General features: G+C 43.6%; 1 long non-coding RNA gene across 1 annotated transcript in view; it reads left to right on the forward strand.

The window, feature by feature from the left end:
- The first annotated feature begins 260 nt into the window (after positions 1–260).
- LOC121138842 overlaps positions 261–20792 on the forward strand; it is a 64169-nt gene continuing 43637 nt past the window's right edge. The window contains exon 1 of the long non-coding RNA XR_005875710.1: positions 261–502. This is a non-coding gene — a long non-coding RNA (uncharacterized LOC121138842). The remainder of the gene's footprint in view (positions 503–20792) is intronic.

Genomic DNA, 20792 nt, shown 5'->3' on the forward strand with positions numbered 1-20792 from the left:
CTTGGTTGACTTTGAGACAAACTAGGGTACTGTTTCTCAAGCCACTCGTGAAGGCTGTGGTGTTTTTGTTGTTGTGTTTGTGTATAATTTGTTTTCAAATCACATCAGCTTAAAGTGTACACATTGCCATGTTGCTGTGGAAGTTCAGCTTTTCCTTTACACAGTTGCTGGTCTCATTGAAGACCACCGGCAAGTGTGCACGGATCGGTGCTGGTGGGTACAGCGCATTTTCAGAGGAATCTCTGGAAGGAACACTTTAGAGGATATTAGGTCCTGCATGAGTGAACCGAGGCAGGAGGGAAAGACAACTAGGTCATGAATCTCAATGTGGGCCTGTTTGTACACAGCAGAAAGTGGAATCTGAGGAAATATGCTTAGAAAGACCAGCGTAGATGCATGAGGCAAGAAGCCACTTTTGGAGAGATTCCTGGAAGCACACAGTGCATGAGGAGTAAAGGGACTGAGCCCTGATGACTGCTGAGGAGAGTGTTGCAATAATCAGGTAGGAGAAAACTGGGATTTGAAGCTGAAGAACTGGAACAGAGCTTGGAATGCTGAGGAGGGGGGGGATAGGCTAGATGGAGGTAGAGTTGGGGTCAGAGCTGAACTATCGACAGCACAAAGGCAGCATGCTGAGGATCCAGGAGAAAAGGAAAGGGAGGGGTGCGGGTCTGTGGCCTGCTCGGCCCTGGGAAATAGGAAATAGGCTCTTGAGTGTGCCAGTACACTAGCTCTGCTGCCTTGGCCTCCTGCCTAGCAATCTCTGACCCATTGCCACCCACTCCGTCACTCACAGTGGGTGACACAGGGAGACAAAGAGAAGAGTTACCTTTGCACGCCATGTCCCTTGCCGGGCACACTGGCTCCCCCCCACCCATGTTCCACCTGTGACTTGTCCACTAATCTTAGGGACACCCAAGAGTCACCCCAGGCAAAAAGAATCAGCTCTCCTCTAATTGCACAGCAGGCATGTGCTGGAGCATCAGTCACATTGCAGCCAGGTGCCCATAAGCCCCGACCACATGGCCAGATTGTTGTAGGAGTCAAAGCCAATTTCTGATGCAAGTCTTTGTGCTCAGGAAGCAGCATAAACAAATGAAGAGAGAGCACAGTGAAGGAGTGACAGGGACAGGTGGGGCATCTGTGGGATGGCCTAACAGGTGTGTGGAGGTGAATGGGAATCGGGGGTCACACAGCTTTTGCTTTCCTCTGCCCTGTCACCCTTGAATGATGACCATTATTTGAAGCCTTGAACTTTGTTGATCCTCAACGTGTTAGAGGTCCCTCTTAGAAAGAAAAACAATGGGCAGCCAATCAGGGTAGCAATTATTCTCTGGATTTAGTCAGCCTTGCCAAAACAGCCTCACCCTTAATAGCCAGAAGAAATGGACTAAGCCTAGAACTGAACAATTAACTGGAGAGTCATCATCACTGTTGGAAATAAAATAACAATTCCAGAGGCTGGCCAGAATGAAGAGTTTTTAATATACTGTCCTACAGAAAGGGACATAGCACAGAGAAAAGGGGGGAAAACGGCTGGCACACAGACTCGGCACAAGTCAGGTGTTTTCAAAGTCCCCCATCACTAGAGAGTTCCGTCCTCTCCTTCCATAGGCTAGGACTTGCCACCTTCCCAAATTCCCCATCCTATTGGCTTAAGACATGAAGTATTATGTAAAGAATACTCTGAGGCTTGAGACTGCCCCCTGCCTGATTGTGGCCTCAGTCACATGGAGACTAGCTGTAACTTCCAGATCTCAGAGCTCTGACAGAAGCCAGCACCCCTCACCCTCCAGGGGAGAGAAGGGCCTGGCACTTTTCCTGTGTGTGTAACTCTGATGAACTTAAGTGTACTTCATGCTGAAAGTGGACCATAACAATTTGTTTCCCACAGTTTCTTCCTTTTTCTATTATTCTTACAGGTTCTAGTTTCACTTTTGTTTTAATTAGTTAATTTTTCTAAAATGTATTGGCAAGTGTGGCCGGCTAATCCTTGAAAGGCCCTAGTAGATTGTTGGTTCAGGAGCTGTGTTCTTAGGAATAAAAGCACAACATCTTTCATCAAGCATGACACAAACACGTTTGCTCTATTAGTTTCACGGGTAAGTGCAGTCTTGTCCCAAATTATGCAGCTGAGGGATCCAGCTGGCTAGGCATTTCTTTAAGGCAGTGGTTCTCAACCTTCCTAATGCTGGGACCCTTTAGTACAATTTCCCATGTTGCTGTGACCCCCAACTATTAAAATTATTTTTGTTGCATAACTGTAATTTTACTACTGATATGAATCACAGTATAAATATCTGATATGTGACCGCTGTGAAAAGGTCATCTGATGCCCCAAGGGTATTGCAACCCATAGGTTGCATCCCTGACACGACTGATAAATCTGGTGAGTTAAAACACTTAGAGTTAATCTCAGCATTTTTGTTTACTGTTGCTGATAGCCAATTTGAGTCCTGCTATTTGGTATTTAGTCTTACATTTGTTTAGAACTCTCCTGAGGATTCCTATAGAGTCAACATAGACTCCAAAATATCAGGGTACTGGACTCTTAGCCCCAAGACTAGTTTCACTAAGAGAGAAGAATGAAGGCCAGGGAGAAAGGTGTGGCCAATTGAACCAGCACACAGATCCCATACCGGTTGGATGGGAGGCTTAAGTAGCTCCCCCTGTCCACAATACCACCATAAGTCAGCTCAGCTTGGGAGACACTGAGTGCAGAGTAATTGTCATCTGTCCTTTTGTTGTTTGAGACATTCAGGGCATAGGTATAGGTTCCAAGATCCCCCACTGGGCAAGGGAATCCATTCCCCTGCCATGTGATACATGAGGAGTAATTTCCTATGGAGAAAGAAGGAATTTTGAGGGGCCAATCTTTCCACACTGAAAAGAAATACAAGAGAGAGACTCTGGAGAGTCTTATTCTACAAATAGCTTAGTCCTGAAATTAGGCTAGCATGCAATTACTCCAGTGGGGTCTCTGCCGCATTCTAGGGAAAAGGATACTGTGTGAGCCTGGGAATGCCCTGCTGTGCAAGTATAACAATCACTCTTGCTGAGTGTGCCTGTGCTGTATATTTGACCCATTTTACTCAAGTAGTCAATTCTTTATGTCAAGCTTTAAACCTATCTGAAACCTATTCTCTGTATGATAATAGTCTTCCCTACATAGCTTAGATTCCAGAAGTGGAACTAACCAGGGACCCCAATCACAAAATGGGGAATTTTAAGGTTGGATGCAGACTAGAAATATTCTTTCCATTAAGAGGTTCTCCTCCCACGATAACATGAGCATCGTAAGCAGCATATTTAGTAAAAGCAAAAACAAAGTGTCCCTTGTGTAGATATCATCAGGTCCTCTTTAGAAAAAACTGAAGACTCGTTGGATGACCCATCTACTTCTCTGTGATCTCCCTCTTTGGGTGTTGGCGCCCCCTTGATTGGCTCCTTCACTCAGGAGCGGCGAGTTCACTCCTTTCAGCAGTCTATACAGCTGTGAGGTCAGCAGTGTTTATCAAGACCCTCACCTCAATGGATGGGAGCTTGTCCTTTCTCCAGGTTTTTATCAGCACCAGGTCATCAGGCTGGAAACTGACAAACTGCAAACTCTCTTGGACAAGGATGGTGATATAGAAGAGATAAATAACCAGTAGACAGCTTTTCAAAAAATTAATCTTCAGTTTCCATGGTCCCAGTTTGGAGGCACAATTTCAATGTCACAAAGTCTATGTTCGTATATAAAGTCTATTTGTAGTGTAAAAGGGTCTTCAGTTTACTAAGGAATTAACATTGAACCAACTTGCTGTTCTTGCAATCAACCAAGTTCTTCCAGCCAGAAGTGGGGTTAAGATGCATGCTGTCTTAGCCGGGCGTTGGTGGGTGTCTTTTCAAGATTTTTAAAGAATTGTTAAAATCAAAACAAAACCTATAAATACACAGTTCCAGGCCTTACCCAGACCAATTAACAGTTCTTTGATGATGTTAGGCATTGCCTCACAGGAGGGCTGCATTGTTGATTAACACTCTTTGGTCGGAAGTCTGAAGTGCTTGCTTTCATTAGCAAACAATCAGAAATCATCAAACATTAAATTAAGCCTTCCAAGTCTTATGAAGAAGCCTTAGTAAATTGAATAAAAATGAGCAACTTCTATTTCTCCTGATAATAAATGAAGTTATTAGACATCTTCTCCTCTTACACAAATTCCACTATCACCTAGCTAACAATGGGAAAAGCAAGTGAGTATTTTGCCAAAGTCTACAGCAACTTTGGTGTAAGTTATAAGAATAAATTCGTAGTCAATTTTAGCCTTTCTTTGAGGATATAAAAAAGAAAGAAAATCAAAGAATGCACAGAAAGAGCATTACCCACTAAATAAATTCAACAAAATGTTTATAAATTTGTCATCAAACTAAGTAATCATGCCTTCTTCTAAGATGAACAATGACTAGAGTCCTCCCACAGTAGACTGTGACCTCTCCACTAAAGGGACAGATGATTTACTAGAAAGGTGCCATCTTCCTCTGGGTTGAATTTTTCCCTTGGAGGGCAAAGGCCAAACTGTTGGCTGTCACTGTTGACTCTCTTAACATCATTGGTTAGGCCTCTAAGCATTGGTTGTTGAACACACAAAAGGGCAGATCAACCAATCTGGTAATGTTACATTTGTGTAACATTTAAATAAATAGATGTGTTTAAAAGAAAAAAGTCAGTTTAAATAAACTATTTTGCTATGACTCAATTTCCCCAAGTTGTTAAAGTCTAACAAAGGTAGAAAAAGCTCAAGTTAGACAAATTCTTTGCCACCGTGGTACCACTAGCTCAAAGTGAGGAAATACTTATTCGTGGGGAAGAACTCGCACTAAATCCTGCAAAGCTAGCCATCTGCGAGAAGGTGTTGTCCTCAGACTCCCTCCCCTCTCATCAGCTGGATGACTAAGTGGGTAAGTGTGCAAGGGGCCCCCCTACCCAGCCCCTGCTAGAATAAGTAAGCTAAATGCATGAAGCACTGGTGTGAAGGAATCCAAAGGCAGGTGGAAATGTATGCTTCCCAGGGAGTAATAACGTCAGAGAAGTGGACACTTAGCTGTACCTCCAGAGCCTTTCAAAACAAGAACATAAAAACTAAAACAATCTCTTGCCTTTCCTAAGCCCTGGGCCATCTGTGTATAATTTGTCCTCTCTTCTCATGCCCAAATCTGTTCAGGAATGTCCCGTTCCAGACTTTGTGGGATGGAGTATGTGTCACAGTGGCAGCCATTGTAATGTCTCACATCCTAGGTGTGACATCTCCTAATGAGTCAGGCAGGAGTGCCCCTGAGCTGTTAACACTGCTTCATGCTGTTCCATCATGGGGTAGCAGGCTGGGACAATGAGACAGTGTGACTCAAGAATCCTGAAGGTGATGCAGTTCAGTGCCCAATTTGATGAAAGATAAAAGTCAGAGATGTATATTATCAATAATAATGATCCAGTGTGCATCACTTTCTTACTCTCAGTTGGTTCTTAAATATCCTCATGAGGAGAGTTAAGACCAGGCACGCTGGGATCCTGGATGTGCCTAAGGTACTGGACAGCTTGAGACGAGACAAGCAGATTCAGGACTATGTGAGATCATGCACACTCTAGAGTTTTCTTCCCAGCTCTGTTCAGTGTCTGTCTGATCTGTCCCTCTGGCCAGCCCACACTAGGCACTGTCAAATTCACTGGGGCTTTTCCTAAAAGGCTAAACTTTAGCCACTGAAGTCTAAGTATGGCCTAGAGAAATCAATTACCAGGACTTGAGGGTTGAGAAGGCCTGTGTTCTACCACTACTATCAGCGATCTCAGCCAGCTGGAGGTAGTTAGCCCTCAGACTCTCAAGGGCTAATAGTAAAATGGGGACTGTAATGCCTATTTGCAGATTTTATTTAGTGAAAATTAAATAAAATAAGGTCTGGAAGACACCTAAGACATAGCTTTGGAGTGGATAGACCAGTGTTCAAGTCTCAAGTGCCATTTGCAGCTACTTGACCTTGAGTAAGTCACATGACCCTCCTACATTTTAGTCTCCTCATTTGTAAGATGTGGATCCAATTCACACCCGCTTTATAGGGCTCTGAGGATAGGGTGGGGGTAATGTATGCAAAATAGCTCAGCGAAATGCCTGGCAAGAAATAAGCACCCGATGCTGATTGAAGCACTGAAATGATTACGATGGGCGTGGCCAGGATATACAATGAAGTCAGCCTAGCTCTGGCACCCAGGCTCTTCAGAATTAGGAGATGCTGGTTCCCACACACACCAAGCATCCTGAACAAACAGCCAGGTCAGTGGCATTGTTTAAATAGCTAGGTAAGTATTGCCAAAGCCCCTTCTAGTTTCCAAGCATCCATGCCACTCACCCACCTTCTTGGCTGCATCCCAAAGATCTTCAGGTGGAGCAGCATGGGAAGGGAATGTGACTTTTCTACCAGAGGCACATCTCCATGTAAGAGAAGCAAGCACACACACACACACACACACACACACACACACTCACACACACGCACAAAACACTTGGAGGTGGCTCTGGCCCTGTTCTAAAAGCAAGGTGGTTTCTATCTTCAAGGTTCAGAGTGGAGGAGTGCCAGGGCAGGAAGAGACTAAGAGGGAGCACTAAGACCCAGACTGATAAAGTAACTTGCCCAAGGCTGCTCAGCTAGGCAATGGCAGAGCCAGAGCTAGAACCCCATTGTATCCCTGCTTCTAACCCCAGGCCCCTGCCCCCACTTCTCTAATTAGATTAATCCATTAACTAATGAATTAACTCCTTTCAAAACCATTAGGCATAGAAGTGACTTCGCTAAGCTGTCAGGGACGCCAGGGGCCCTCCCTCAGTTCCTCTTGAGGACAGGTCATGCAGGCAGGGAGAACAACCTCTTCCCTGTGTTGAAGCATCACCCGAGCATATTCTTTGTGAGCAGAACTGTCAACAGCAGCAGAATGGAAATGCTGATCTGGCAGCACAGCCCCTGGGCCCCATCGCTGCCAACCCTGACCTCTCTTGGTATTTGGAGGGTGGAAGTGTCAGGCTGAGGAGCAGATGCTCTCTGATAAGCACATTCCAGATGTTGCTGGGGCACTGCCAAAGGTGTGGCCCAGTCAACCCTCACCAGAGCTTTGGAAAAACAGCCTGCTCCAATCAGGAGTCAAGTTTAGGGAGGAACCCTTCCCACCTGGTGCTCTGGGGGTATTCTAAGCCATGGCTTGCTCTCTCTGTCCTCTGCAAGCAGGTCACTGGCTTGGCTGGACAATGTACTTGGGAACTCCAGAATATTGAACGTGGTGGCATAAAGAACCAGAGTCTCAAAAAGGATAGGGCCTTGTCCTAGGTCACACCCAGGGTTCAAAGTGAGTTTTCTGCCCTTTCGCTCCTAATCTTTCCTTTGACTCTAGAGCAGGGGCCTGAACAATCATTTCACATAACAGAGAATGTGACAAAGAAGCCAGACAGGAGAAGAGTTGTGGGAACAAGCGGAAACAAGCAGCCCCCGTGTGACCACAGCGCCCAGCCCTCTGTGACTGAGCTGTGGAGTCTGCGGCACCCTGGGTGTTCTGTTCCTGAGAACACTAGCCTCTCAGTGCAGCAGGCCTGAGTTCACTTACCCTGCACAGAGTTTCCCATCTCTGGGATGGAGAGTTACTGAGAAGAAATGCAGAGCCTTCCTCCCCTTCGTAGGTCCAGCTGCTGAAACTGAACTTCCTGTCAGGTGTGTCAGCTGAAGGACAGCCTCACTTGCTTCAGGAAACGCGAAGGTCAGATGCAAGGAAGCAGTTGCAAGCATGATGAATGGCTTTACTAAGGAATTTCTTTCTTCTGTTGAAAGTCACTTAATTCAAATCCTCCATGTAGTTCTCTGGAGTGTATAGTTCTGGACATTAGGAACCTATAGATTAAATTTAATAAGTTTTTCCAACAGATTTGAGTTTGGGGAGGATTTTCTTGGATTGTTTTGGTCTTTTGTTTACTGGTCTGTTTTGTTTCCATTTGAGGGTGGGGTCCTGCAGTAAAATACAGTCCTGGGAAAGATGCAGGAAAGCACAAACAAAATAACCATTGGCCACCACCCGACAGAAGTCCTAGCTGGAGATGGACAGGAGCATGCACATGAGCAGAACATTTGGGGTTTCCTGAGTCACCCTTAGCAGCTGCTGCCATGGGGAAGCAGCCCATCCTAAGTAGCAGTCACTGTCACCTCCAGTAACCAGACTCCAGAAGCTACGCAGCCGCCAAACTGTGAGAAAACGCTATTTTGAAACAAAACCTTGAAGTGTGAAAAGAGGCATGCTTTCCAGAGATTCCTGCCAAGTTTTAAACTATAACAAAGGCAAGGAAGACTTACTCCACCCCCAACCCCTCCCTCTCCTGCCTGGACCACAGCATGCTCATCTCCCCTCAGCAGACTCCTCAAAAGGCTTAAGGACAGCCAGGTGCTGCCAGGAAGAACCAGAAACACAATACCTGTTTTTTTATACACAGGCAAGAAAGAAACTGTAAAAGCTTAAACTCACAAATTATCCCAGGCAGAGTTTTCCACAGTGTTAGGGAAAATAAATGTCTGATCAAAAGTATAAGTGGATGCCACCGATTATAAGGACACTAACATAGCAGACAAATGTCATATGCCTCCTGTGTGCCGGGCACTGTGCAGAGCATTCTAGACTGGCTCCACCACTAACTCTTTGCTTAACTCTACAGCATGGCTCCATGTGACTGGTGGTGAATGGCCTTCAATAATGCAGGCCATCTAACTCCAGAATGGCATGTAAACTTGTGTGCACGTGGAAGCCAGAGATTTGACATTGGGTGTCTTCCTCATTCACTATTCACCTTATGTTAACACAGGGTCTATCACTGAACCCAGAGATCACCAATCTGAGTATCCTCGCTGAAAAGTTTCTGCACCCCAATAAGCCTCTCTGCCAATACAGCAATCCAAATCAGACCAAATCAAACCGAATCAGAAAAAGCCCATGTTTAATACATAGAAAGCTCCCAGATGGCCTTGCAGCCTCCCAAAGAGGAGATGGGAAAGACAGACTGGAAAACCACATGTCTATTTTCTGGGGGCAGTTTAAATGCCCTGAGAGAGTGGTCTTGAGCATCTCTGGAGAGGGGTCATCATTTGGCAGGCTTCTGAGATGCAGCAGGATTTGGAGGGAGATAGGGCAGGGGGGCTTAGGAGGAACTTCCACCATAACACTAGCTATCCAACTTGCTCCAGGGATCTGCTGCCTCTACCTCCTGAGTCCCAGGATTATGGATAAGCTGCTACACCCACCCAGCAATTATTCAGGTATTGGCAAACTGAACTTCAGTCAACAGCAAGAACTCTGCCTTCTAAGACAACTCCCTAGCCCAGGAATTATGTTTCTTAAACCATTATGTTCTACTGTCTGCCAATACAAGAAGTGTTTTCTAGTTCTTTTTATTTACTTAGGGCCCCAGGAAAGGGAAGCATTCTGTTTTCATGAATTAGCAGGAAATGAACACAATCTAAGCACATGCCACTGAGAGATGAATGTGGGATTTTAATCTATTTCAGAGGCTTCTATGAGTCTTCCTTCAGCAAACACAGGTTGATTCACTCAAATATATGCCACCAAATATATGAGATAACTATTGAATATAGGATCTTATGAAGCAACCAATAGAGGGTCTGGGAGTTCCCAGTCGAGGTTGAGAAGAGTACACATATCTTTCTCAAGAATGTCCCTCTCCACAGCTTTGCAAGCGTGGTAGTTCGTGTATGTGTAAGGCCCCGTGAATGCTACAGCCAAGGAGGAAAACAGCACAGAGTTTATTAGGGGTCGTGGGTCATACAAGAAGACAGGCCTGAGAGTCAATCCAAAGTCCTTCATTTGGTTAGTTCAGTCACTTGGATTCTTAGCTTTCTGAGCTTCTGGTTTTAGCACTTTGTAGACAATCACAGCAAATGTCCCCCCCACCTCACTCCAAGGCACAGGCTCACACGGTGTCTGCTCCAGTAGGTGGTCTTCCCCATAATAAGGAATACATGGATGAAGCCATTTGAAAAAGCTTGTCTGGCGTGCGGAGGTGCTTCTATAACAGAATTGATGAGAAAGGGAACAAAGTATGGCCATTTCAGAAGAGACTAGTCACAGAGAGAAGGGAGAACCCAGAAGGGCAATTCTGCACCCAGGAAGACGGTAGTCTGCTATGGCAGAAGAGAACCAAGGCAGGACTAATGATGCAACAAGGCATGAAAATCAGTGGAGTCTAGTGCTCCAAGCATAGGATATGAAGACACGTGTGTAAGGAGTGTGCTTCAGCATTGCTCATCATGGAAATGAATGAGTACAGGAACAGAAGAGTAAGTTAATAGAGACAGCTTCAATATCCATCTGAAGGAGACTAGGTAGCTGAATTTAATACATACATAAGAATGGAATGCTATTTGAACATTTTAAATAAAGTATATATACGTAGACTTTCATGGACAGTATCTATATCATATTGTTAAGTAAAATGTCAGTTTTCAGAAGATATGTTAAGAGACCACAAATTTGTAAGCGCATAAGCAACAACATACAGAAATTTTTATGAAATCATTTGTATCCTTTACCTCTGGGGAAGGACATGGAGCAGGACAGTGTTAGTGACGTTCCTCTTTCCACTCTGTTCACTTTGGTGTTTGTCTTCTTTCTAATGGAAATTTTCATATTAATTTTATAATAATAGTGTTAAATTTTAATGCCCTGAAGCAGTTAAACAGGATTTATTTAAGCCAAAGAAGCTTATGTCATTAGTTACTTATTTTTAAAAAATCAGGATCAGTAGTGGGGCAGTGGAAAGGAGGAGATCATGAAGGAGTTGGATACAAGTGGAGGCTCTTCGGTGTCTGTATGTGGGAAAGAGAAAGGCAGGATAAAACCAATCCAGCAAGGGGGGGGGCACATGTGATAAGGGAGGGAGAAAGGAGAGGTGGAGATTGAAAACTCCTGCCGGGCGGTGGTGGCGCACGCCTTTAATCCCAGCACTCAGGAGGCAGAGGCAGGCGGATCTCTGTGAGTTCGAGGCTGGGCTAGACCAATAGCCTCCGAAACAATACAGAGAAACCCTGTCTCGTAAAAACCAAAAAAAAAAAGAAAGAAAGAAAGAAAGAAAACTCCAAGAGTTTGGAGAAGATGGTAGAACTCACACTTACCAATAGAGTGGTCTGGAGTTGATTGCCTGAGATTGGCAGAACTGATGTTGACTGGTGAGCACACGGTGAAATCCAGTCAACAGCAGACCAGCAGACAGCTGCCTGGCATCAATAGTAGTGATACTAAGAGTTTCCTAATGTTGTTTTTCAGAACAGAATTTTCAGGGCCAACTGCAACAGGGAGACTCTGAAAGCTTAGTATTGCCCAGATTGCCAGAGTTTGAGGGAATCATCAAGACCTTCCAGATGACATATATTACTTACTCCTCTGTCTCTGTAGCACTCTCTGCTGATAACATAATATATTATAACTTACTGACATACATCTAAACATAAGATGCTTTATCCATTGTCACATTCTTAAAGCATGACATCTAGCATGAAGTAGGTTTAGTGCATATGCTGGTCTGAAAGAAAATGGCCCCCATAGGTCCATAGGGAGTGGCACCATTACAACGAGTGGCCTTGTTGAAGTAGGTGTGGCTTTGTTGGAGGAAGTGTGTCACTGGGGGATAGACTTTAAGTCTCAGATGCTCAAGTCAGGCCCAGTGTCTCACTCTCTTCCTACTATCTGGATGCAGAACTCTCAGCTACTTCTCCAACACCATGTTGGCCTGCATGACACCATGCTACCTACAATGATGACAATTGGATAAACCTCTGAACTGTAAGCCATCCACAATTAAATGCTTTCCTTGATAAGAGTTGCCATGGTCATGGTGTCTCTTCACAGCAACAGAAACCCTAAGATGATACATATTTGTGTTTATTCCTTTCCAATTTACCCCATCCACATTTTACCAGTGAGGAAAAAAGTCCAAATCATGCCAAGCAGTTAACTTGATTAAGTTAAGGATATGCTGGCTACAGGTTTAGCTTAGCCCGAAGAGTTCATATAAAAACACCAAGGTTTTCCATAGTATCCATCTAGTTGAAGGAAAATTGGATTCAACACATAAGTAATGCATCCTATGCAGGAACACTCTGGAGGATGCACTTTGAAAACAACATTAAAATCAAAAGAAACATGAAGAAGTATGTATCTAATGAGGCCAAGTCCCTCAGAGATGTTCTGAAACCAAAGTAGAGTGCATAGGTTTCTGCTTTCCCTTCTGTGACTGTTAGAAGTACCCCCAAAATCTCCCTAAGTTAAGTACAGGGTCTTGGAACTTTCTTACCACAAGAAAGGCTAGGTGAATGGCTAAGTTGTGTATTAGAGCCTGGAAAGAGAGAGAACCTTTGTTTTAGTCTTTCACATAACAGTCTGGCCTTTGCTCAGAAACAAGACAAGATAAAAGCCCACAGTTTTTGTCAACATGTTTTCTCTGACCACTAGCACCTGCCTATGTTCTTGTTAAGAACACATGGTTCTATGGGCAAAATGATGGGAGAAAAGATGAATTCTGGAACATTTCTGAGGACCAACCATATACAGTTGGCCCTCCATATGTAAGGGTCCAATGTCAGTAAACAGCAGATCAAAACTGTTCTTAAAATTGCATATGTACTGAACATACATATTTTTATCCCATCCTGATACCCTAAACAACATAATAGAACAACCATTTATATCATATCATATTGGACATTGTAGTAATCTGGAGGTCACACATAAGAGGCTATAAACAACTTATATGCAAATGTTGGCTATTTTCTGTGACACTTTTGGGTTCCTGTAGATTTTGCTGTCTATGGGAGATTCTGCAAACATTTTCCTATGGATACCGAGGAAGGACTGCATTAACATGCTAAGGGCACTGAGAAATCCCCAAGTAGGAAAATAGCTGAACTTTGTTCAACTCAGTATTGCACAAAATTACGTTACCAAGGAACAGTTTGTTCCTTGTCACACTTAGGACAATGGCTCTCAGATTACGCGTTCACAGGACACTTTCAAACTCTGGAACGTGTGTACAGGTTCACTGTGTGACAGAGCTCAACAGCACAGTTAGAACTGTGTGTTTACTCAGTGCCCTCCAGTCCTAGTTGAAAGTTGAATTGAATTTGACTTTGCCCTCAACCTTACTTTCTTTTTATAAATTCCCAAAGCCACGTTGCCACTTATTCCAGAAAAATCTCTTCCTTGGAACATGTTGGCAGGACACAACTCACAGCTGCCAACTGATCCTGCTCTGTATGACGTTACACCTGCCTCTCAGCTCAGAGTTCCCTGAAGCAGGCATCGGTGCAGTGCTATAGTCTTACAGCTGAAGCACAACTCTGCACACATAGAAAACACTTGTCAGCACATCTGGAAATTACCGCAACCATCCAGGCTGAAAGCCTGGCCCTGGAACTCAGTTTTCCAGGAGTAGGCTAGAAAGAGTGACAAGAAGACATGTTCATTCAAGGTTATCAAGAGCTGTCACTTGTTTGCCCATAGAGGACCATGTTCAGGGGCAGTGCCGGGCTGCTGGACCCCTGAAAGCCAACAGCCAATACAAATTTCTTTCAAAACACAGAGAGTAGCCTAAATACTATGATCTTTTCAATTATTTGAACAATAAAATTCATGGAGAGGACAAGTTATTGGTTGACCTGCTCCCGTTGTTTTTCAAGTCTCTTTATTGAGTCACATATTAAAATTTTGTATATGAATAATGCATCCAACTTGCTAAGTCTGAAAATGAGCATATACCTGTGAATCATAAACCCTCTCTGTGCCATTGAACTACCTGCAATAGTCCTGCCACCCCCAACTGCAAAGTCTCCTCACATCTGATGACTTGTCTGTGTGGATGATGAGAACAACTGATGTAACAAGCTACGCCATTTGCAAAACTGTTTATCTATAATAAAGTACTTTTCCATCATAATACTTTTATTGATTATTTGGGAATTTCGCATCATGCACCCCGATCACAGTCACTTCCAAGTCCTCCCAGGTCTGCTCCCCTACCTTTGTGAATTCCCTCCCAAAAGAAGAAGAAGAAAGGAAAAAAGTCCAATTGTGTTACACATATACTCACTGGTCAAAATCCCAGTGGTCAGCCCTTTAAAGAAATCTGAGCTCTTCCCCAACCATACCCTCACCATAAGCCATCAACTGTGGACAGCTACCCCTCAGCATCCTTAGCACAAGTTTTTAAGAGTTCTCATCAGTGGCTAACTGTCTAGATTGTTACTTTTGGTGGGGAGAGGGAGATAACAGAAGCCTTCTATGCTCTACTTTCTCAAGTGTGAGTCCCTAAGTTTGCAAACATGCAGAGAGAAAATATCTCTATAAACCTTAAAGGCCTATACAAATGCAGGAATTATTTTAGTCATTGTTCAGGAATCTCTCGCTGACCAAACCTTAGGGAGCAGAAAAGGTTATTGTAATCTCTGCTTCTATGTGTTCATCTATTTTAGGTACACAGTGGTATTGCGGAGTATTTGTCTTTCCATCACTAGCATATTTCACCCCCTTTTTAAAAAATATCCCCTTTTTTTAAAGATTGAATAAAACTTCAGTGTGTGTCTCTATGTGGGGTTAGATGAACAGACGGAGAGACTGAGAGATTATTGCAGTCATCAGGGATAGACATTTGTCTTACTATTTATTGTGAATAATGCTACAATGAACATAAGAGAGTGCCCATGTCTCTTTGAGATCCCAATTTTAATTCTTTCAGATATTGTGATGTTAGTTTTAACATCAACTTTCCATAAATCAGAACCACCTGAGTATGTAGCCTCCAGTTGAACACTTGTCTTTAGTGCCTTCATTGATGTGAGCAGATCCACCCCAGTGTGCACAGGAGCTCTGGGTAGTAGCCCAGATAAAAAGGACAGCTTTTGTTCAGTTGTCCTTTCAATCTCGCCACTGAGTTCATTTACCCTGTTGCTGCAACTGCTGATTCCTTTGCTGATATCAGAACCAGAGTTTCCAGGTTTCCATCCTTGACAGAGGACCAGAGGTTCTCCAGGGAACTCAGAGACAGCCACAGTGCAGCAGCCAGCCTCAAGGACCAAGAAGCGATCTCTCCTCTCTCTCTCTCTCTCTCTCTCTCTCTCTCTCTCTCTCTCTCTCTCTCTCTCTCTCTCTCTCTCTCTCTCTCTCTCTCTCTGTGACATGAACTAACACAGACATATACCCAGAACAGGATTGTTGGATCACATAGTACTTCTGCTTCATACTATGTCCATATAGACTGCAGCAATCTACTCCATCAACAGTGTACAAGGCTACTGGCATATTGCGTGTTTTTATTATTATTGTTGGGGATTTAGTTGTGTTTTGGCTTTGTTTTGGTTTTCTAAGACAGGGTCTTACTCTACATACAGCCTAGGCTGGCCTTAAACCTGTAGGCATCCTCCTACCTCAGTCTCCCAAGTGCTGGGAATTATAGGCATGAACCTCCAGGCCTGACTTCATCAGCATTTGGTAGGAGTGTCTTTGACGGCCTATAATATTGAGTACATAGCTTGTACCTGATGACAACTGTATTTTTCCTTTGGAGAAATGTCTATTCATTTCCTTTACCTGTGCTTTAATTGAGTTATTTGTGATTTTTTTATTAAGCTGATGTCCCATATGTATGTTTGTGTACATGAATATATATATACATATATATTTTATATTAAACCTTTGTCCAATATATGGTTTGTATATGCTTTCCTCTTTCTTCCTTTTTCTCATTTTTTTTCTTTTGAGATGTTTCTCATGTAGCCCAGGCCGACCTCAAACTACAGCTAAGTCTGGCCTTAAACTCCTGATTCTTCAGTTCCATGTCTGATGTTCTAAGATTACCCGGTGCGTCACCAAGCCCTTTTGCTCTGGAAGGTTCTTTCTCACTTGGTGGCTGTTTACTGTGCAGAACTGTTTGATATAAATGGTTCTCTGAAGTAGTTTTGTTTTGGTTGCCTATGCTTTTGATGTCTTATCTAAAGACTTAACTTACTGCCAAAGCATTTGTTATTTGGGATTGTCCTTCCTGGAAAACAAGATAATTTAATCAATGTTCAATAGGAAAATTATGGTAAATTGAAGCACATGAGACAAGAGCAAATATCCCTGCATCCTCTTCCCAACTCACACTAGATGAGGCTCAGCTTTCTCAGCTATAAACACCAGTTTGGAGTGCTGACCTCTAGAACCTTTCAAATGGCAACATTATTCTGATTTCTAGAACATACAAAGAAGCACTTCAAAATCAATACAGTAGAAAGTAAATGAAAGAACTGCCGTGTGACAAAACCTTTCCTGGGGAAATACACTGTCTTTTTAGACCAACAGTAGAGTAAACTAAATGTTACCTCCTTATTTACTAAAGATAGTGAGGCTCAACGAAGACAAAACTGATAGTGAGAAATGTAGCTGGAGTTGAATCTGGCAGCCACACTGCACATTCACTATGTCACTGGTTTTCAAAAACACTAAGTTTTACAGCTGCGTAGCACATACTGCTATGTATGAGAACAAAACCACAAATACTTAAAGGGCATTGTTTCTAAAAAGGAGCTGGTGTAACAAATTAAACTGTCTAGTCAGAACACACTGGGTTTGAGTTCATGCATGACACAGCAGCAGACAGTGTAGGTCTCTGGACTAGCAGACGGAGCAGCAAGGCTCCGGAGCTGTGTTCCAGAAGTGCTGAGGTAAGTTTCAAGGTCAGCACCAGAGGGAGGAAGCTGGAAGGCATCCAGAGAAAGATCACACAGGCTTGAAAACGGAAACCTAGGACCTTTGTCACCCAGCTGTTGTTGGAGTTTTCTATCCCAGCTTGGTCCTACTGCCCTTCATCCCCAAATAAACACACAGAGATGCTATATTAATTATTAAACTGCTAGCCAATGGCTAGAGCTTCTTATTGGCTAGCTCTGTCCTAATTATTAATTCATTTCTACAAATCTATGTATTTCCATATTGTCTTGGCTTACTGGAGAATGCCTGTTTCTCATTTGGCAGCTACATGGCATCTCTTTGCAGTCTCTCTCTCTGCCTGCCTTTCCCAGAATTCTCCTCGTCTCCTAGTCCTGCCTATCTTCATGGCTCTATTGGTCAATGTTTTATTCATCAACCAATAAGAGAAACATATATACAGAAGGACATCCCCCATCACCCAGCCACCTGTCATCAACAGCAAGCATTCCCTCTATTGCACCCTCGTGGGCACTTACCCAGCTTATGCCTGAGCATTCCCAGAGACTGGGTATGCTTTACCTATTAGCCAGCCTGTTCTACTGCTAGATAGAAAAAGACAGAATACAACTCTACTCCATCCAAAGAGAAAAAATGTGCCTTATAATGATTGCTACCATCAGTGAACACTGGTTCTGTCTACGAGAAACCCAAAATCCAAGCGCATGCACGTGCATTCACACACACACACACACACACACACACACACACACACACCTCCCTTTTTCCTATGACAGGCTTAAGAAAATGGAAGATGTAGAGTCTTTCTCCATTACAACAAAACTCTGGATACTGTGACTTTTTTCAGTATTGCCCTTTTACTGCCTCTTTTGTTAGCTACCCAACTGGCCAAGTCCTATAATTTACTAATATTGATGATGTTGTTGTTTTTATGAGACCTAATTCATGGTCTACCACACAGTGGTAGGTAAAAGGTGATGGCTTAAAATTGAACTGAATGAGGCAACTTCAAAAGGGAATCATGGCTAACTGGAGAATCTTGGCAGTTGATAGCATTGGTCAGACATCATTTAGACGCATCCCTGAACTGGAGCCTTGATCCAGACCCTCTTTGACAAGAGATGGTTTCCTCCCCATGCTACAGTTGGATTAAAGTGACATTAATACCTTCCTCAGATTTAATGGAAAAGTTTAGAAGGTCGACATAATAATATGAGTACCTAGCCATGCCCACTGTAGTACCAGAGAAACTGGAAAAAAATGAGTGAGCAGAGGAGATCATTGTATAGTTTGTGTAGGATTATGTTCCATGTGTTATCTTATTTATACCTTACAAGACCATGATATGACAAACATAGCAGTATACCATTTTAAAGATAAGGTCATTAAGAGTATGAGAGGCTAAGACACATGCCCAGAGGTTCATGTGTTGAAGGTTTGGTCCTTAACTGGTGGAGACAGTATCATAAGACTATTAACCTCACTAACTGGTTAACCCATTGATGAGTTTCCCACTGAATGGATTTTTAGGATATGAAACCTGGATGGAGAAAGTAGGTCACTAAGAGGGTGATCTACCACATATATGAAGGATATGTTGTCCCAAAACCCTTCTCACTTTTGGCTCCCAGGCCACCATAAGGTGATCAACTTAGCTCAACTTGCCCTCGACCATGATGTTCTTACCACAGCCTAAACGCAAATGAAGCCAGCCAACCATGGAATAAAACCACTACAGTGGTAAGATATTAAAGGGATGTTATCATATCACCAGACAGTAGACTAACACAGCTAATAGTTGCAAAAGTCGTCATCATTCAAACCTACATCTGTCTTTTCAAAGCCTACACTTTCAACTTCATCATGCTACTTCCTGCATGCGTGGCGGGAAGGGATAGAGAGGAGGACAGCCAGCACTTGGAAAGACAAGGTGGGGGGTGGATAAAACTGCTTCATGAGCTTAAAACTCTGCTAAAGTGACCTATGAGAGAGAAGGGCTCACTCTAGATCAGCCTACCAATGAACCTGGCTGCTTAGTGCTCCCTTTCCATCCAGATCTCGTCCAAGCCCTGCCTCACTTCTCCTATGACGGGCACCAGAAATCAGAAAGTGTCATTCAGTCACTAAGAAATACACTGTCTGGCTTTTGTCCCAAATCAGGCCATGGGGGTTTTGTAAGGCATGTGTCCAAGACTCAGCTTTGTGTTTAACATCTGGCTTCAAAGAAATCCCAACTGTAATACATCATCCCATTATACTTGGACCCTGAACCACGGAAGCCATTTTAGATAGAATAAGGAACCAATGTCTGTATCAGACCTGGGCTCCCTGGCATCTTCTCTTCCACACAGTCAGAGCAATCTTACTAAAAGGGCAAGCCAAATCTCATCACTTCCTCTGCTCATATTTGAAACTCTCCTGCTTCTCACTTAGTCTGTAACTCAATCTAATTCGTTCCACGCACCTCCTCACCTCTTACCAGGCCCCTGGAATTTGCAGTGTGCAGTGCCTCAATCCCTTTCCCCAGCCAACTTGCCTCAGATTCTACTTCCTTCTGCTACCTGGACAAGCTCTTCTTTCTGCTACCCGGACAAGGTCTTCCTTCAGGTCTCCAACTAGATCCACCAACAGCCCTAAGCCTTGCAGTCTTGGTTTAAGTCCCCAAAGACTCTACCTTCCTATATGACACAATTTTATTCATTTATTTCAAGCCAAAATGCCCTGGCCATGTGTGAGATCAGCAAAAACAATGGCTGCATATGATGTACTCTCCCCAGGACTACAGTCAGCATGGAGAAATATCTGAGGATTCTGTAGGCAAACCTTTCCAGCCAGCCACTCTCTCTAGTTAACTTGTGCTGGGCCTCAATCCCATATATAAAATGAGGGAGTAGGGCTGGGTAACTCCCAATGATACTCATGCTTCTAATGCTCTAGGTTAAGCTACTTAAAAACAGGGGCAAAGTAACTTCAGCCTTCAGCAAATACTTTTAAAGCAATACCAGTGCAAGGGAAGACCCTGGGAATATAACTCCCTCCCATGGTGTGGGCTGTGTTTACAAAACAAACCAAAGAAATCATCATAAATCATTCCAAGTGGAGCTGCCTGGGTTGAGGCAACAAGACAAAAATACCTCTGGGCACAACTCCTCTCTGCCCCCACCCAGCTTAGGAGGAACAAGGCCAGCGGGCACATACAGCTAGAATCTGTCACCAGAATGTCTCAGCCTTGCTAATACCCTCACAGACTGATTTCTATATCTCACATTTTTAATTCCTCCTTGAACCTTCCTCTTTGCTGGTGTCTTGGAAAGAGGAAATAACCCATACAGACAAGGAGTTAGTTCCCAGTTGGCTGCTTCCTGAGATGCATGTGACCCTCTGTGAATGCTTCCTTTGTTCTGATCTGTATTCTTGCCTCCACACTATAGGAGTCGAGCATGTACTCCAAAGCTCTGTGAAAAACACAGAGGTACATGCTTGGAAACTTTAATGAGCCCTACCATTTCAGGTCGTTGTTCTCAGTTTGCTCACTGACTAGCCTTTACTCACTAAGGTTACTGGGATGGACACCCTAGAGCCTCAGTGTTTTTATTGCAATTATAATTTTTTAGTTTATGTGCATAGTGGTTAACTTATTTTTGTTAATTTGACACAAGCCTGGGCCATCTGGGAAGGGAGAAAATGCCTCCATTAGATTGGCCTGAAGGCTAGTTTGTGGGGCATTTTCTTTTTTTTTTTCTTTATTAGAAACATGCATGCTTCAAATGTCAATCCCAGCAACCCCCCTTGTCCCCCCACCAGCTTCATCCCCAACCCCCAACCCCCAGCCCAATTCCCACATGATCCATTCCCCAGGGAGGGTGAGGCCCTCCTTGGGGGAATCTCCGGAGTCTGTCATTTCAACCAGGGCAGGACCTAGGCCTTTCCCCGTGTGTCCAGGCTGAGAGAGCATCCCTCCATGTGGAATAGGCTCCTAAAGTTCATTTATATGCCATGGTGAACACTAATCTACTACACA

The sequence above is a fragment of the Mesocricetus auratus genome, unplaced genomic scaffold (genome assembly GCF_017639785.1).
Source record: "Mesocricetus auratus isolate SY011 unplaced genomic scaffold, BCM_Maur_2.0 Super-Scaffold_6730, whole genome shotgun sequence".
NCBI classification, from domain to species: Eukaryota; Metazoa; Chordata; class Mammalia; order Rodentia; family Cricetidae; genus Mesocricetus; species Mesocricetus auratus.